An 18,388-nucleotide genomic window follows, 5' to 3' on the forward strand; every position below is an offset into this window, starting at 1 on the left:
CATATCCATCTATTTCCTCCATATAAATACGAGATAATGTATCTGGCACCACATTTTCAGACCCTTTACGATGCTGTATGTCAAAGTCAAAAGCTTGGAGCTTAAGGCTCCAACGTGCCAAGCGTCCCGTAAGCTCCTTTTGGTTCATCAGCCAGCGCAAGCTGGCGTGGTCCGTAATTATCGTAAAAGGAAGGCCTTCAATGTAAGCTCGGAACTTCTTCACGCTAAGAACTGCAGCATAGCATTCCAATTCTGTAATGCTGTAGTTCCTTTGGGCCTTGTTAAGTTTAGCCGACATATAAGCAATTGGATGCTCATCTCCGTTCTCATCCAATTGAAATAGTACACCACCTACACCCTGTGTTGATGCATCGCATTGTATATGGAATCTCTTACTGAAATCTGGGTTCATAAGTACTGGCGCAGAGATCAAACATTTTTTCAATGTCTCGAAAGATTTTTGGGCCTCCGATGTCAAGGTAAATTTCCTCATGCGCTCTTTCGTAAGACATTCGTGAAGGGCAGCCGCCACTGCAGCATAATCCTTGACAAAACGACGGTACCAGCCCGTCATGCCCAAGAATCGGCGTAGCTGTCTTGGTGTCTTAGGCTCCGGAAACTCGGCTACAGCCCTTACTTGCCATTACCCACAACGAAGCCTAAGTATCTTACTTCTCGATAGCAGAATTTGCTCTTTTCGACGTTTATCGTCAGGTTGGCCCTATCAAGACACTTCGCAACATCGGCCAACAAGATCACATGCTCATCGAAACTGGCAGAACACACTAAAAGATCATCGAGGTAGACGAATACATTGGACCGCATAGCACCAGGGATAACCTTATCCATTAATCTACACATCCGCTGGGCGGCGTTACATAGTCCAAAAGGCATGACCGTATATTGGTATAACGGCCGCCCAGGGACTGTAAAAGCGGTCTTTTCCCTCGATTTCTCTTCTAGCGGTATCTGCCAGAAGGCATCTTTTAAATCGATGGCCGAAATAAAGTTTGTGTCTTGTAAACGGCTTAATATTCCATCTATGTGAGGAAGGGGATACGCGTCCTTAACGGTGCGGGCGTTGACCTTTCGGGCATCTAAGCACAGCCTATTCTTATCGCCCTTCCTCACAAGCGTCACTGGCGAGCTCCAACTACTGTTGCTTTCTTCGATAACCCCTAGAGCAAGCATTCGATCCAATTCCGTGTATAAAAGTTCCTGTACAACTGGTGAGACAGGATAATGGCGTTGCTTCACTGGGAGATCTTCGTCTTTCACTTCAATGACGTGTAATTCCAAAGATGTCCTGCCAAGACCACGTAATGCAAATGAGGGAAACATTGTCTTAACTTCCTGTAATTTTCCCTGCTGCGCGTGAGTCAGGCTATGCTGGCTGGAGTCTATAAATGGCGTTTCCTCCGGTTCTATAACCTCGGAGATAGAGCAACTGACCACTTCTCGACTTGACTTGGAGCTACCCACAACTGAGAGGTTAAAAGCTCTCCAAAAGTCCACGCCAAAATAAGATTCTTGTTGTAGGTCAGGGACAATAAGGAACTCTAGTTCTTTGGTTTCATTTTCCCATTTAACTGGCAATTTTATAATGCCGTAAACGCTCGCATTGCCCCCATTCGCCGTCTGTATTTTTCCATTCTTCATTTTGAGTATATTACTCTCCATTCCGGCAAGGAAATCGAATCCATTTTTTCCAATACAACAGACACCTGCTCCTGAGTCTAACAGCGCCATGATTTCCTTTCCCGCAACTAAAGTTTTTGCAAAATATCGATTGTCTCCTTCATTGGTTATAATTGTTTCCACCATTTTTTTCTTCATATTTCTTATTCTAAAATCTCTTTGCCGTAATTTTTCTATTTTTCTAAATTTCCGAGTTTTCAATTCGTCTGTAGAGCCAAATATCCGGGCCCTTGCCGCCTCGTATTCGATTTTTCTCTGATGTAGGGTTTTAGGCAAAGCTGGTGTTATCTTACTTTCATCATCTGGTACTCTATCACGACTTACAATTATTACTGGGGGTTTGTCTCCGGTGGTCTCCTGCCCGCATTGAAGTCCCCGGTCGACTCCAATACTTTCCGGTTTTCCGCAGATGAATCTAATTTGCAATACGAATTCCCTTTGTTGCATTTAAAACAGACCATAATGTGGAAAGTAGACCTACAGACATTGGACTGTTTCATTTCTCCAGGGGGTAAATTCCTATAAAAGTCACCTGGCATACCGCATACATAACATAAGTTCAAGTGAAATGGAGAACTGCAATAGTCCGGAGTAGTCTGTTTTTCATGGCCAATACAAGGGGCATTACTACCCTGAAATGGATTATCACCCCTTAAAGGTTTTGGTCTATCTGTATTATGACTGCCCTTGTACCCAAAAGCCTCAATTGGAACTCCCGTATCCTGATTTCGACCTGATAGTTCGATATCCTCTGTATCATCATTCAAACACAACTCGTGAATTTGTTTACCCCTAGATCTGTTCTCGAGGATCCATTTCTCGGCTCTCTTGCACTCCCGTCTTAAGTCAGCAAGCGTATTAATAGATGAGGTGAATAGCAAAGAAGCCAAATTGCTTCGTATATTCTTACGAATTATACTGACCAGCTCCGGTTCCGGAATTTTTTTCTTCAAGCGGAAGGTTAGGTTGTGAACTTCAGTATAGAAGTCCTCAAAACTTTCACTATTTTGCTGTTTACGGTCTATTATCTCACTAATGACGTCATAATCCGAGTCAACGGTTCTAAAATTGCTGATAAGTTCGCGTTTCAATGAAAAGTAGTCAAATTCAACGTCGTCAGCATGATCTTCAAGTAGCTGCCAATACCACTGTAATGCCCTACCTGCCACCAAACAGTAAAAATCGGTAAAAAGTTGGTCACATGGAACATCGTACATCTCCCGCATTTTTTCTATTCTAAACACAAAACTCTCTACAGTCATGGTTCTATTGGTGCCATCGAATTTAATATGCCATCGATCTAGGTCGACAGGCTTCCGTCTGCAAATTTCGCTCTGACTATAAGTCCTGGCATCTGGTTCCTCACGTGCAACCCCATTATCCTGTGAATTATTTCTATCATTATGAATGGTCGACCGTCTCACATCAAGTCTGTCTTTATCTTGAGTGGGCTTGGGATTGGTGTTAGTAGTACGGTCCGGGGTGGATGTATTCCTTGGAAGATCTAATAGACCCCCACGTCCTGATGCCTCAACATCGGTCACCCTATTGGCCAAACTGACCACCTCACTACGCATCCGTTTCATTTCACTCATGCATTTGTTCATGTCCTCACTCTGCTTCAAAAGCAAAGCCATCATCTGGGTAAGCTGATCGGTCTTTCCGGAAGCTTGTGGTTCCTGTTCACCATCTGTCTGGCAGATATCATTACTATCCCCTAAAGGCATGGCTACTCGCTCAAATTTTCTAGTAAAACTCAAAGATGATTCTAACTCGTCAAGAGATATTTCGTCTACAACTCTCAATGTGTTACCCTGTGGAGATTTTCCAAAGACCAAATTCGCACATCTATTCAAATAATCGACAGGTAAGAAATCTACAGGCCTGGGAATACCTGTATCGATTTGGTTGAGAATAGACCCCACCACCTGATTCTCTAGTGCACGGGATATACTTCGTGTAATCACACGATTTTCAGTCGAAATTAATTTCTTAGCGGGATTATTAGGTCTACCCTCCATTCACGGAAAGAATTTGCGATTAAAGTAAACACCGAATGTATGAAAATGCAGTAAAACAAATAAATTAATAATTTTCTTGTTTATGAAATGTATACAAAATAATTTCTTATGACTAGGTGATGTTGGATATAAGACTGGTAATAGATTTGTTGTAATGCGAAACCCAAAAAAAAAAACTATTGTAAGCTAAAATCTCTTTCAAAAATGCAAAATCTTGAAGCACTTAGCAGTCCTAAAAAAAAAAAATGCAAAGGAAACAAGTAACGTATTTGACCCCCCTTTAGAAGGCACAAATAAAATAACAGAATTATATTGATACCTTTGGCATTAGTATTAACCCCTCCCCCCTCTAGACTCACTATTTTCAAGATATAATCTTCCCAGAAACGGTGCCTAGATAAAAAAAAATGATTAAAATTTAAACCCCGCAGGAACTCAAAATCAAGTAAATAAATGACTTGACCGTAGCCCTTTTACAATATCTAGTGTATACCCAAAAACTAATAAAAAAGGAATGAAAATGAATTTCGTGCTCGTTGGGCGCCATATGTTATAGTTCAAGGAGTGTAGTATTATTATATTAGGACACGGTGGCTTTTTCCGGTTGTGCTCGTCGGCTTAGGGGCTGGGTTTACCAAAACATGCCTCTCCTTTCTATACCATAAAATTTTCGTGTCCAGAAAAAGAAAAAAAATGCAAACAGAAATCCCATAGTCACTCGTCCATACGTCCGTCCGTCACTGACCCTGTTTGGACCTACCCTCCCTTAATCTAATGCGTACTGCATCCTTAAACCATCTCTGGGTCCACTACCTATATGAGACTGGTTCCCTTAATGTGAGGTCAGTTTCGTCCATTAAACCCCCCCCACTGTCCATAATATTAATCCACATTACAACAAAGTTAAATCACCCATCATTCTCCAACATCACCTACCATGTTTACTTATTCTGCCATATCACAAATATATTTAAACAAAGGCAAGAAATTCCATTTCATATAAAAATTATGCATTCAATAATTCATTTATTTAAATTCTACCTAATTTACAATAAGGCCTTTAAGTCATACCCACAATATATATATATTTTGAAATTCATTTTTAACTTCCAAATAATTGTTTTATTTTTCTTATAAATTCAAAAAAAACCATAAAGAGGAAAATATCGACTTATCGATAAAAAAAATATATTACGTACAACTGAAATGATTCTTACAATTTTGTATGATCTCTTAACTACGCTCTTTACTCACCGCTCTTAATATGGAGTCACCGATGTTGGCGCCAGCATCATGGTGATAAATATTTGCATTATTAACTTTGACATATACCTTTTAAGAGAAAATACTCTCTTACTAAAGAGCGAAAATAACTAGGTCTGACAAGTATTGATTAAGATTTGTAAATATAATATTAGGTTTTTTTTTCTCTTTTTTGATGTTTATGTTTTTTCTTTGTTTTCTTTTTCTATAGGCAATTTATAAGTACAAATGAAGAATGAATAGGTAGCATCATATGAAAACAAAATCTTTATAAAACTCTAATAATTACATATTTATATGCATGCATTTTGATATAAAAAAGAATTGTTCAGTGATAGGATTTTAATTAATTAGACATGAGGTGCTTCTCGCAAATTTTTTTATATACGAGTATACATATGTTTTTGTATAACCATCAACTATTTTGCATTTATTCAATTTTTATTTTCTTCCTCAACACCACAATGGGGATAAATGGGTGGGGGGTCTGCTCTTCGGAGTTATTCTTCCTTCTTCCCATTCGTAAGATTTCTTGCATCACATAAAACAACTTAGAACAGTTAGCAGAATTATTCGGGTCTTGCGGTTCCTCCTCGTTCCCTTTTTTTTTCACCCATCTAGTTAGCGCACACGTTTTATTTTTTTTTTTCTATGTAAAATCGATGGTCTTGTATAACTGTTTTTTTTTTTTTTCTTTGTAATACCACTGAATTAGAGACCTGGGAGATTTTTTTTTCTTGTCTTCCTTCTTTTTTATTTATATAACCCTTTTACTGTTTTGAGGTTATTTCGATTCAAACAATTTTAGTCTTTTCTATTACATTCTTAAGGCACTTTTTATAGAACCAAATTATTTATTCCAATATTTAGTATAACTTCACTATGTCCGATTTGTATTATTTGGTGGTTCTTTTCTTCTCCTTTTTCTTTGCAAATTTTATATTGTTTTCCCAATCGGTTGTTCAGAAAAGATGTAAGTCTCTCTCTGTGAAACACTCAATGGAGCTCATTGGCACATCATCAAAATCTTTTCAACAATTTATATTATTCTTGTTTGTTCTTTTGTTAAAAATCAGTCCACTTTACTGCCTTTTCTTTTTGGCAAACTCGCTCCCACTCAACACGTATGCTTTCCTGCCTTGCTGAACAAAATCTCTCCTCTTTCCTTCAAACAAAAAAAAAAAAACGTCACCACCCCACGATTATCAGCTCCTCTCATATCTTCTGTCATTCGATCTTTCTGTCAAATGTCAATTTACAGGGTTGCCGTGTCTCTAAAATCTATATACTGTCTAAATCAAATTATACTCATGCAATAGGGTTTGCCATTCGCAACATCAGCTGTTACTTTTAGCTTGCTTTAGAAAAAAATTATAAAAAAAGTATATTTGATTAAAGTTCATTCTAAGTTTTATTAAAAATGCATTTACTTTATTTTAAAAAATCCGCAATTACTTTTTGGGTAACCCAATACATTAATCGTTCATATATTAATCATTTATACATTAATCATTCATACATTAATCATTCATTAATTTATACATATCTTCATTCATTCACACACTCATTCATTGTTTCATTCATTAATTTTTATATTTGTTCTTACATTTTTTTTTTTCATTTATTCATACACTCACTCATTAGTTCATTTGTTCATACATTCAATTATTCATTCACTTATACATTCATTCATACATTTATTCATTAATCATGTATTCAATAATCATTCATTCATAAATGCATTCATTCATTCACTCATTCCTTCACACATTTACTCATTAATCATTCATTCAATAACAATTCAGCCATTAGTCATTCTTCCACTCATTTAATCATTCATACATTATTCGTTCATACAAAAATAATTCATACATTCATTTATTCATACTTCCATTCATTTATTCACACACTCATTCATTCCTTCATTCGATCATTCATATATTCATTCATACATACATTCATTCATTCACTTATGTATTCATTCATACATACGTTTATTCGTAAATCATTCGTTCAATAATCATTCATGCATAAGTCATTCTTCCACTCATTCATCATTCATACATTAATCATTAATTCATTTATACTTTTATTCATTCATTCAATTTATTTATTCATTCATTTACATAATCATTGATTTATTTATTTGTTAATTCACTCAATCTTTTATGTACCCATTCAATAATTCATTTGGCAATTTATTTATCAAACGTTCATTCATCCATCTAACCATTCATTCATTTATACATTCACACATTCATTCACACCTACATTCATTCGTATATACATTCATTCCGCCATACATTAATTCCTTCAATGTTTCATTCATTCATTCATTCATACATTCCATCATTAATCGTTTATTTATTATTCAATCATTCATTTATACATTCATTCATTCATTTGTCTATTTACTCACACACATCATTCACTCTTTCATTCAATCATTCATTTATTATTTCATTCATTCACACAATCACTTATTTAAGCATTTGTTCAATCATTAATCAATAACTCATATATTCTTTCATTCTTCGGGAGCTGGGCCAGTAATACGACCCCAGAAAATTATCAGATTTTTTCCGAGAAACAAAAGAATAATAAAAACGGACTCCCTTAACGTTGACGAGCCACACCAACGAAAAAGGACCAAGGTCTGCGGATCTGCAACTGAAATGTCCGTAATCTTTAAAGAGCAGGTGCAGCTTACGCACTAGAGGATGTATTGGAAAAGTACAAGCCTGATACTACCGCCTTACAGGAAGTACGATGGACTATGAATGGCGTCACAACAAAACCAAACGGTGACAAACTATACAATGGCTGCCATAACACAAGACATGAAATTGGTTGTGGGTTTGCGGTTAGTCAGAGACTGAAACACCTTGTCTTCAGCTTTACTCCGATATATATGAGGCTAGCCACAATCCGCATAAAAATCAAATTTTTTAATATCAACCTTATATCCCAAGTATATCTTCTACGAGTGCCTACAGAGAGAGAGAGAGAATAAGACCGCTATCTCGCCCATGCTATTAAAACCGTTCTGGGAGACTTTAATGCGATGATAGGGAGGAAAAATCTCGAAGGTTCGCACCCGTCTGAGTATGGCTAGAAAAGTGCGATCTGAAACTGCACGGAAGTTGAAAATCGGAAATTGTCTGACCCAAATGCTTGATGACAGCACTCCTTATCCCGATGATATAACGGCGCAGTGGCAATACATTGTCCAATTCATGGAAAATGCCGCGGAATCCGTATTTGGGTACAATAAGCCTCCCCCAAGAAACACATGGTGCGAACAAGAGTGTCAAAATGCTACTGAAGCCAAGAATGCGAAACACAGAGCCTCAGTAACATCGCGCCAGATGAAGGAGTGGTATTGGGAAAAGGAGGGAGGGGAAACGTCTATTCTGCAGAAAGAAAAAGGAAACGGAAAGACGTGAGTGAGAGTGAACTAAGATGTACAGGAGTCAGAATGAAGTCCGGAAATTCTACCAAAGAATCAAACATCAAACCGATGGATTTGATGCTGTAAACATCCTCCTACAGCTACAAAGAAGGAAATCTGGTAGCTAATACAGATATTGCGGAAGATATGAAAAGAATATTTTTCCAGCTGTTAGTGTCCGACGATGGCGGCGAAGAGGATGCCGCAGAACCAATCCCTGATAATGGTATGGAATGTTTACCTCTTAGCCAGAAGCCAAACGGTTGGTAGGATGGCGAAAATCCTATGGGGGGATCCAGATCGTGAGAAGACGAGGCTTTTACTGAAAGGAGGTAAGAAGGAGATCAGTATAGCTATTGGTATCATGGCGCGACACAAAAGACTACGATCTCACTTATGTAAATTCGGATGATACGTTAGAGCATTTCCTTTGTCATTGCCCGGCTTTCGCGTCTAATAGATACCGGCACTTAGTTGGGGACACTATACCAGACATGAAGCAACTTAGGGGAGAGGCATGGAAAACAATTAAGGATTTGTAAATAGCACGGAATTCAAAGCTTAGATTTTCTTTTTCGAGATTACTTTCTTGTATTTAGAGCTCACTACAAGCCGATTACTGGCTTGGGTGTATGTCCATAGTGGCATGGGACAGATTAATATCTGCACTCTCTTTTTAACCTAACCTAAACTGTCGGAATGAGGTCAAGCAACTTGGACTCGACTGAAGAACAACAAGGCAGCAGGAGCCGACGGGTTGCCCGCGGAACTATTTAAGACCGGAGGCGACACGCTGATAAGGCATATGCATCAGGTTGTCTGCGCGATCTGGCTAGAAGAACGCATACCCGATGAATAGAACCTCAGCATACTATTAAGTTGCCCAAAAAGTAATTGCTGATTTTTTAAAAGAAAGTAAATGCATTTTTAATAAAACTTAGAATGAACTTTAATCAAATATACTTTTTTTACACTATTTTTCTAAAGCAAGCTAGAAGTAACAGCTGATAACTGACAGAAGAAAGAATGCAATTACAGAGTCACAAGCTATGAAAAAATTTGTCAACGCCGACTATATGAAAAATCCGCAATTACTTTTTGGGCAACCCAATATGTCCCGTACACAAGAAAGGGGAAAAGACAGAGTGTGCCAACTACAGAGGAATGAGGGTCATCCCCATACTCTCGAGCGTACTGTGTGAAGGATTAGAACCTAAACTCAAAGAGATAGCTGGACCCTATCAATAATGCGAATGAGCGCAGTCTAATAAAAGTTTAAGCTCAACGATAAGGGGACTCCTTTTATTAGTAATTTATTTACTTACACCCGCACAATAAGAATATAAAATTCTTATAATTAAAGTGCGGGTAATAATTCCAACAATTGTACATAGTAAACACTGTAAACTAAGAATCTATAGCTATACAATACATTACAAATTTTGAATGAATAATTTACTAACGAAAAAAACTAACATTGAATGAATGTATCAATTAAAAAGGAATTAATAGACTTAGTTGATCCCTTTATATGCCCAAAGCAAACGGCGTGCCGCATAGCTACAACGCTCGATAGTGAAATTTTTGACATGAGAGTATACCTCACTTATGTAACCAGCATAAGTAAGAGGATAACCACCTTTGAAATTCTGATGTTTACGCCGGGTCTTGAACCCAGACACTTGGCGTCATAGGCAGATATGCTAACCTCAGTGGTCTGTGGCCTTAGACCTGGTAGATCCTCCATAGACCACATATTCACACTGCTCAAAATCTTGGAAAAAATCCGATAAGAAACGCTCTTCGCCACGGTGTCCTCCATCAATTCGACCTAAGACTTGGTAAATGCACCATAGACCATATATTCACACTACGGCAAATCCTGGAAAAGACCCGAGAAGCACAGCTCAACTCTTATCATCTATTTGCTCAGCCATGTCTGAGTTGTGTATCCCTGCAAAATTAACAAGACTGTAGAATGACGCTTGCTGATACACGTTCCTTAGTGAGAATAGCAAAGAATCCCCCCGAACCATCCAATATCAAATGAGGTTTCAGACAAGGGGACAGATTATGGTGTGATCTCTTTAAAATCCTGATGGAGAAGATTAAACGAGATGCAGATGGGAATAGATATGGCACACTACTCACAAGAGAACATATGCTACTCGCCTTTGCCGACGACATCGATATCATATGTCGGTCATCGGAAGTAGTAACTGCAGCATTTGAAGATCGAAAGACAATCAGTGAAAGTGGGTCTGGCAGTAAAAGGAGATAAAACGAAATGGATGGTATCAACTCCCAAAACGCCGTATAATTCCGAGCAGATAAAGAAAATGGAGAAACTTGGAGATAATCAAGGACGTTATCTAACTAGGCACCGCCGTAACCGAAACAAATGACACCAGTTTTGAAATAAAGCGAAGAATAATACTGGCAAACAGATGCTACTTTGGATTGAGTGCAGTTTAGAAACAAGGCCACCTGTCAACGCGCTAAAATAACAATATACAAGACACTGAAACTACCCGTGCTGTTATATGTAGTACTTGGAGTGTTGGAGAGAGAGATTGTTCCTAAAAAAAATATATGGACCAGTTTGCCTTAGTGGAGAATATAGGCGTATGACGACTATAGAATAGTTAAACGTATAAAAATACAAAGGTTGCCTTGGCTAGGTTATGTTGTCAGAATGAATAAAGATGCTCATGCGAAAAAAAACTTTTGAAGACGATCTCTGTGGTACACGCAAGTGGTGCAAGACATCTCGAAACTTGATATCAGACATTTTAGAAGAAGCGCTGAAGATGGAGGCGCTCGGAACGATATTCTAAGTTCGGCTAATGGAACAAATGTTTTGTCATAACCAATTACAGTGAAACTAATTCATTTATCCATTATTCCATTGATTCATTAATTTTTTTATTCATTAATCATTAACTAATCATTTATGCACTTATTCATTCTTTTATTCACTCATAAATCCAATTATACAATCCTTCATTAATTGTATAACATTTTTTTGTACTCTTAGCTTTAGTCAATCAGAAAACTTACTACCACATTGCGTTATAATAGTATAACACTTTACAAAGGTACTTAAAACGTTCTAAAACCAGCATAACTGAGTAACTCTTTCTCCGCTCCCTTTAATTTATTCACCTTAGAATAAGGCCTCTTATTCAACTATACCAAAAAACTTCTACAATATATTTTCATCACTCCTAACACCTCGACAATAACCCTTACGATTGCATTAAGACCCACAAACTTATGGAAACGAAATAATTTGTTCACAATATGAAATGGCAATAGTGACCATCTAGAATGGTTGATGTTTTCGACATGGTTATAATGTATGGCAAAGCAACAGCAACCACATAACAAATAAAATAAATGTTTTTCAAGGAAAGAAGAAAAACGAGACGGCAGAAAAAACATTTTCAACACATATACGCACACACATCCTTGTATATCGTCTGACAGCTTGTTTGACGTTATGGTCTTCGACATGCTTACAATGTAAGCAAGCCAATAAAATCTGTTACATATAAGTACCAATGAAATATGGAATACTAAAGGCGAAAGAAAGAAGAAGGAGCAGCGAATCATTGAAAATACAGTAATTGAGGTGAAATACGTGCAAAGAATTTATTCATTTATTTCATAAGAACTAGCGCAAGAAAAACTTACTATTGGCAGGCATACGTACACATATACATCAGTAAGGAAATTCATGTTGAACTATTGTATAATAATAGCACATTCCTCCAAAAGAAGTTCGGTGAAAATATACGAGACTTAGTACAATGATTCTATATAAGCAAAATTTTTATAAAAAAAAAAACTAATTAAAGAGTGTTAAGTTCGGCTGAGCAGGTCCGAAAGGGTCTTGCATATGGCATATGATTGGGCTAGACCCAGAGATCTCAAAATTAACCCAGAGAAGACTGAAATATGCCTGTTCACGGGGAAGACAAAGACGATATCGATATCTAACAAGGCCACATACTTAGGTGTGATCTTGGACGGGAAACTAATTTGGAAGTATCACATTCAGGAGTGCACTGAGAAGGCTCACAGATGTTGGGCAGTATGTAGACGGGCCGTAGGTTCGAAATGGGGCCTGAATCCTAGGATAGTCCATTGGCTCTACAGGAGCGTGATTAGACCAATACTTTCTTACGCCTCAGTAGTTTGGTGGACTGCTATGGAGAAATTATGCAACATAAGGACCATAGAATAGGTTCAGAGAACATGTTGTCTTGGCATAGGCGGAGCGATGAGGATCACGCCCACTAGGGCACTGGAGACCAATCTAGATATCCAACCCATTGACATACAGATTAAGTGTGAGGCAGCCACTACGGCTTTGAGACTTAAGACGATGGGAGAATGGATTGATGATGGGAGCAACGCATACCATCGTGCTATAATCGAGGCAACGATAGGAAACCTGGAAGGAAGGGAAGAGGTTTCCGATCGGATACCTAGGATGAACCTTGAGGTCGAGTGCGAGGCACTGCTACCAGCGGCACAGTCATGGATTGACGGAACTCTAGTATTGCCATCTGGAAGATTATGTTACACGGATGGATCAAAGCTAGGGGACAGTGTGGGCCTGGGGGTCTTCATTGAGAACCCAGGGACTGAGTTCTGTTTAAGACTGCCTGACCATAATACGGTCCTGAAAGCGGAGATCAGGGAGATTATGGAATGCGTGAGGTGGTGTGGTTCTAACGCAAGGAAGTCGAGTGTGAACATCTTTACGGATAGTAAAATGGCCATAAGGACAATAACAACCAGGACGGAAAGGTCACGAACAGTCTTGCAGTGTAAGAAGGAGATAAATGCTTTCTCCGAGGATGGCAAAATGCGCATAGTTTGGGTGCCGGGCCATAACTGAGTAAGGGGAAATGAAAGGGCAGACGATTTGGGGGTGAAGGCCAGAGGACTGCCGACAATAAATTTGTTTAACACGAAGCCTTTCGGGTCGACGTAGTTCGAGTTACGGGAATGGGCGACGAATGCGCATGCAACATTGTGAAACAGCGAAACGGTCAGTAGGAGGGCGAAAATCCTATGGAGGGATCCAGATCGTGAGAAGACGAGGCTATTACTGAAAGGAAGCAAGAAGGAGGTCAGCATAGCTATTGGACACATAGGACTACGAGCTTTCTTATGAAAAATCGGTTCATGTGTTCAAATGTTCATTGTGACATGGGGCGAATTTATATCCGCACCCTCTTTTCATGAGGTGGAAAGTGTCACGGCGCTCATCGCTTGATTTCAAATTCAATTATTGTGGAAATCGAAATATGTGACGGAGCAACACATTTTGGAAAGAGATCTTCCGCTCCCGAATATAAGAATCTAGATGCACAGTAAGGGGATTTAGGGAATTAAATTCGGCGAACTCTAATTACTTGTCGGAATGTGTAGAAATCCCAAATTAACTCCAAGATTATAATATAACGTTGTCTTTGGTTCCTGGACACAACGGCACTTTAAGAAATAAGAATGCGGACATTATGCCAAGAAGGCCAATCTTGAAGACTTGCAAGTGTCAAACTACTAAACTTAGTAGAAGGGATGGCCTTTGTATGGCCGCCGGAAAAATGACAATGTGACCTGGCATTGAACGGAAAAAGAAAGACTTATTGCTTGCTATCGGCAAGAGATTGAAAAAAAAACTCTAACTGTAACTAAAACCTGGCACTGTTCGATTTGGGGTTCCGTATTATGGTTTTTCTGCAAGCTGTCGAGTACGTTAGGTTTTGCAAGGGCGCAGCTTTCAAACTTATCAAACAAAAATTATTGATCTAATCCATAAACAGGTTCTGCAATTACCATCATAAGATCATCCACCAGAAAATCCTCTCCTATTTCTCCAATGACCTCCAACATCTATACCAAGAGAGATCCAAATTGTTCTATAACGTGTTATAGGTCCCATATAATCTCTCGATTGTATTTCCTGAGCCTACAGAGGTGAGTTTTAAAATGTTTACAAATAAATCCCGTAAAGACACGAATCGGTATGGCACGTTTCGGGCTAGTAGAAATGCCTTAGAGTGAAATTAAACAAAGGCTGTGTTTAATCGCAAGTTACATGCACGCGCCCTTTGTTCATGGGCGGATCAAACCCAGGCGTTCAGCGTCATAGGCGGACATACTTGCAAAAACCGATGCATGCCAATATCATAGTGGGTCAAAACCAATCATTGAACCTTACCTTATCTACTGGCTTTCAAGTGAACTTACTTCAATATATCTAATCTAAAAAATATTGTTTTAGCCCCATGATACGTAAATTTATCTTTAACTTTGTTTTAAAAATTTACCTAAAAATATGCAACAATTTTATGAACTAAACAAATCTTAAATTTATACTGCACTATGTGTTTAAAATTCATTACAAAACAAAACTTTACACAACAAAAGTGTAATTAAATAAATGTTTTATTTGCTTAACCTTAAAACAACATTCTTGCTTACCCACCTATTATAAAAGTACACAACTGGTTAGCAAAGAAAGCCTTTAACAAGCACAAATCTGTATGCAATTTAATTAAAAATACAATCTATTGATGTTGTGCTATCATCCATCTGTGTAGTAAATTAAATACAAATCGTTGCTTGTGCAATAGTTTTTTGTTGTCTATATTTATTTAGTTTCGTTTTTTCTTTATCAATTATCACATAATGCCATAAATTAAGTACACAAACAAACAAAGTCCCCAGTCGATAAAGTGCCCTAAGGAAAAGTGTCTATTTACTCAGTACTCAGTAGTACTAAGAGCAACGCAATTTTCTTCATCAAACCGGAATAATTTGATTTCTGTATTTTTTATTTAATCGTGTCTTCATGACCTTTGTGTGTGTGTGTGTGTCTGTGGTGGGTATGTATGAATGTGTCCTTGGTTTCAAGAACTAATGGAAGAAATACAATATACCAATACATGCACATACATACAATATCACCAATGTAGTTAACTAACAACACGTAAAGGAAATTAAAAGGAAATTAAATTTTAAAAAATAATGCTAGATTTGTGCTTTTTAAAGATCCCAGGGCAAGATGATTATTATACGATAACTGCCCCAAGAAAGCACAAAGAGGACAATAAAACAGCGTCAAACATTTGTCCAGTTGTTGTGATTGTATTTTGGTATGTAAGAACTTTAGTTCTGACAGAAAATTAATAAGGGGAACTTTTTTTTGGTTAAAAAATTAAATTTGACGAAAATTATATTTTGAAACGTGTAACTATGCTATAGGGCGCCCCGGTAGCCGAGTTGGTAGCGTGCATCGATTACCAGTACAGGGGTGGTGGGTTTGATTCCCACTAGAAGCCATGGTCTCTCGCTACTATGGCATCACAATGGACTTAAAGTTGTCTAAGTGAGTCTCTAAAGGACTGCCACTCTTACCTAACTACGCTATAGTCGTCATACAGCTCACCTATATTCTCCGTTAACGCAAACTGGTCCATATATTTTACGAAGAATCTTTCTCTCAAACACTCCAAGTACTACCTCGTCTTCTTTCACTAGTACCCATGCCTCAGAACCATATAACAACACGGGTAGTATCAGTGTCTTGTATAGTGTAATCTTCGTCTGTCAAGAGGTGGACTTGATTCTAAACTGCTTACTTAGTCCAAAGTGGCATCTGTTTGCCAGTATTATTCTTCGCTTTATTTCAAAACTGGTGTCAATCGTTTCGGCTATGGTGGTACAGAGGTAGATAAAGTTACTGACTGTCTCAAAGTTGTGGTTCTCAACTTTTGATTTGCTTCATCTGCCCGGTTAATAAAGGGGTTTTGGGAGTTGAAACTATCCATTGCATCTTATCTCCATTTACTGCCAGACCCATTTTCGCTGACTCTCTTTCGATTCTTTCAAAGGCTGCAGTTACTACTTCCGGTGACCGACCTATGATGTCGATGTCGATGTCGTCGGCAAAGGCGAGTAGCATATATTCTCTTGTGATTAGTGTGTCACATCTATTCACATCTGCATCTGGTATAATCTTCTACAGAGAACACGATAAGCAATCTCCTTGTTTGAAACCTCGTTTGGTATTAAATTGCCCAGAGAGATTCTCTCCTATTCTTACTGAGAAACGTGTATCAGCAAATGAGTCATTCTGCAGAGTTTTATTCACTTTGCAGGGATACCAAACTCAGACATGGCTTGAAATATTTTTGGACGTATAGGGGTATCGAAAGCTGCTTTGTAGTCAACAAATAGATGGTAGGTGTTGATTTGTCCTTCTCGGGTCTTTTCCAGGATTTGGCGCATTGTGAATATCTGGTCTAGGGTGGATTTACCAGGTCTAAGGCCGCATTGACAGGGACCAATTTTTCGGTGACTCTAGAATTTAATCATTCACACAGTACGCTCGATAATATCTTGTATGTGATTGCGAGGAGACTTATTCCTCTGTACTTGGCGCATTCCGTCTTGTCTCCTTTCTTGTGTACGGGACATAGTATGCTGAGGTTCCAATCATCCGGTATGCCTCCTTCTAGCCAGATTGCGCAGATAAGCTGATGCACACGCCTTATCAGAGTGTCGCCTCCGGTCTTAAATAGTTCAGCGGGTAACCCATCGGCTCCTGATGCTTTGTTGTTCTTCAGTCGGGCCACTGCTACTTGGACCTCATTCTGACTAGTTTAGGTTGAAAAGAGGGTGCAAATATTAATCCGCCCCATGCCACTATCGACATACACCTAAGCGAATAATCGGCTTGTAGTGCGCTCTATACCGACCTGTTTATGGATTAGATCAATTATTTTGTTTGATAAGTTTGAAAGCTGCGCCCTTGAAAAACCTAACGTACTCGACAGCTTGCAGAAAAACCATAATATGGAACCCCAAATCGATCAGTGCCAGGTTTTAGCTACCGTTAGAGTTTTTTTCAATCTCTTGCCGATAGCAAGCAATAAGTCTTTCTTTTTCCGTTCAACGCCACAGGTCACATTGTCATTTTTCCGGCGGCCATACAACGGCCATCCCTTCTACTAGGTTTAGTAGATTGACACTTGTAAGTCTTCAAGATTGGCCTTCTTGGCATAATGTCCGCATTCTTATTTCTTAAAGTGCCGTTGTGTCCAGGAACCAAAGACAACGTTATATTATAATCTTGGAGTTAATTTGGGATTTCTACACATTCCGACAAGTAATTAGAGTTCGCTGTCGTCGAATTTAATTCCCTAAATCCCCTTACTGTGCATCTAGATTCGTATATTCAGGAGCGGAAGATCTCTTTCCAAAATGTGTTGCTCCGTCACATATTTCGATTTCCACAATAATTGAATTTGAAATCAAGCAATGAGCGCCGTAACACTTTCCACCTCATGAAAAGAGGGTGCGGATATAAATCCGCCCTATGCCACCATGAACATTTGAACCGATTTTACATAAGAAAGCTCGTAGCCCTATGTGTCCCAATAGCTATACTGACCTCCTTCTTGCTTCCTTTCAGTAATAGCCTCGTCTTCTCACGATCTGGATCAACCCATAGGATTTTCGCCGTCCTATCGAACGTTTCGCTGTTCCACAATGTTGCATGCACATTCGTCGCCCACTCCCGTAACTCGGACTGTGCCGACCTGAAAGGCTTCGGGTTAACCAAGTTTATTGACGGCAGTCCTCTGACCTTCACCGCCAAATCGTCTGCCCTTTCATTTCCCCTTACTCCGTTATGGCCCGGCAACCAACCGATGCGGGTTTTCCCATCCTCAGAGAAGGAGAGAGATTTAATCTCCTTCTTACATTGCAAGACTTTTCGTGACCTTACCGTCCTGGTTGTTATTGCCCTTATGGCAATTTTACTGTCGGTAAAGATGTTCAGACTCGACATACTCGCGTTAGCACCACACCACTTCATGCATTCCTTGAACGCCCGGATCTCCGCCTGCAGGTCCGTATTATGGTCAGGGAG

This window comes from Stomoxys calcitrans, chromosome 5, assembly GCF_963082655.1.
Source record: "Stomoxys calcitrans chromosome 5, idStoCalc2.1, whole genome shotgun sequence".
NCBI lineage: Eukaryota > Metazoa > Arthropoda > Insecta > Diptera > Muscidae > Stomoxys > Stomoxys calcitrans.